Source organism: Echinops telfairi, unplaced genomic scaffold, assembly GCF_000313985.2.
Source record: "Echinops telfairi isolate 266 unplaced genomic scaffold, ASM31398v2 ScPeMD7_443;HRSCAF=831, whole genome shotgun sequence".
In the NCBI taxonomy this organism is placed as follows: Eukaryota; Metazoa; Chordata; class Mammalia; order Afrosoricida; family Tenrecidae; genus Echinops; species Echinops telfairi.
Genome location: NW_022104341.1, coordinates 8,333,836 through 8,335,713, shown reverse-complemented (window position 1 = coordinate 8,335,713; position 1,878 = coordinate 8,333,836). Strand labels below are relative to the sequence as shown.

The 1,878-nt window shown below is 43.1% G+C and overlaps 1 protein-coding gene across 1 annotated transcript in view; it reads right to left on the bottom strand.

The window, feature by feature from the left end:
- Positions 1-1,585, bottom strand: part of LOC123521888 (protein lin-28 homolog A-like) — a 51,996-nt gene extending 50,411 nt beyond the window's left edge. Inside the window, exon 1 of the transcript XR_006680230.1 lies at positions 1,529-1,585. The gene's annotated coding sequence lies outside the window, so the exon portion shown is untranslated. The remainder of the gene's footprint in view (positions 1-1,528) is intronic.
- Positions 1,586-1,878: the final 293 nt, after the last annotated feature.

The following is a 1,878-nucleotide window of genomic DNA, read 5'->3' as shown; positions in this document are numbered from 1 at the left end:
ATAAAATTATTAGCAATCTGGTTTTGTCTCTCTAGAGAACCCTGTCTAACACACTTGCTAACTGCAAGATCAGCAATTTGAAACCACTCCAAGGGAGAAAAAGGAGGCTTTCTACTCCCATAAAGAGTTACTGTCTCAGAAACCCACAGGAGCCGTTTTATTCTGTCCTACAAGGTCCCTCTGAGTCAGAATCAACTCCCTGGCAGTGAATTTCAGTTTTGAGTTGAGGTCTCTTGGACTATTTTTCCACGAATTCCATTTATGCAGATCAATGGACTTTTTACTTTCAGAGGCTGCTCAGGGAACCAGAGCATTAGAGGCTAGTGTTTCCTGAGCTCCTCCAACTCTGTAAACGCCTCCTCCCCAGCCTTGGTTCTCCAAGGACGAACATCAGCATCACCCAGCCACTTGTCAGAAATGCCACAGCTCATACCCCCTACAGATCTGGTGAATCAGATACTCCAGAGAGGCGGTCCAGAAACTCTTTTCACAGCTCTGCCACCACCACCCGCAACCCCGAGTGATGTTTGTGGCTGTTGAAGTGGAGAATAATTGCCTTGCAATATATTCGTACACAACCCACCCTTAGGCGACCTGGGAATCAAAGCCATTCCCCATCTTTGGCCATGTCTGTGATTCTTTGAAACTTCTTTGCTTGAGAGCCAACAGTAGATTCCATTGCAGTGGGGTAGCAATCCCGTGGTACCACCATAGATTAAGGAGGGTATTACAGTGAAGTCTCATCAAATGTTATGGTAATAGCTATTAAAAATCAAATTTTAATATGACTTCACTATAGTTTTATTTCAGCTCTGAAATCACAAAACAGTTATTGAACCCCTACCATCTACCAAACATTAGGGGTTTTGGTGATAAGACCTAGTTCTCTCCTCAGCAACTTAAAGCCCATAATTTATCAGGGAAAAGGGAAGAAACTCATGCAGCCAATCCTTGTTGAGCACTCTTTGCATAGGAGTATCTCGTTTATGACAGCGACCCGGAGAGTTGCTACTGTCGTTCTTTCTAAACGACAGGTAAGGAGGCGATCTTAGCAAAGTTAACTTGTGCCTAAATTCGGAAGTAAAGGTTTCTTATAGTTCATTTTTAAAAGCTTTAAAGCTAAGTTGAAAAAAATAGTGCAATGAGGACCCATTCTAGGTAAACCCAGATGCATTGATTGTTAACCCTAAATCCATCATGTGTCTTCTCCACAAAGATGGTTTTATAACCCCCAACAAGAAGTATATTAATAAAACCATTGAAACACAATGCGTATATTTAGTAATCTGCAAACCACCAAGTCAATTTGACAAATAGCAACCCTGGACAGGGTTTCATAGATTGTAAATATTTACTTAAGGACATTGGCTCATCTAGCTCTCTGAGTTTGAACCACCGAGCAATCCCTAGCAGCTAAAGCAAAGTCTGTAGCTCTTTTCAACCTCGAGGTTGACTTCCCAATGCATATCCCCTCCACCACCAGGCTTACCTAAATCAGGCAGAGAGCGCGAGACAGATGAGAGCTTACCTGGGCTGCGGCAGCCAGAAATACAGAGGCCTGGTGGGACAGGGCTTTACTGGATGAAAGCTCTGTCCTGGCATCCTTTATTTTGTCCAACCTTGTATGTCCTTATTACAGCCAATGCTGCTGTTATCTGTAATAAAATTAAGAATAGCATCTATTTCACCATCTCAAGTGCAGTCCATTTAGGCAACAAGAGAGATTGCCAGCCCTGTCCCACTGACATTGAGCCACAAATAAGTGACCTTTCATCGGCACAAAGCAAAACAAACCAAGGCCAGATATCTGTGCTCCAATGTTCATTGCGGCACAGTTCACAATTGCAAGGAGTTGGAAGCAACCCAAATTCCCATCAA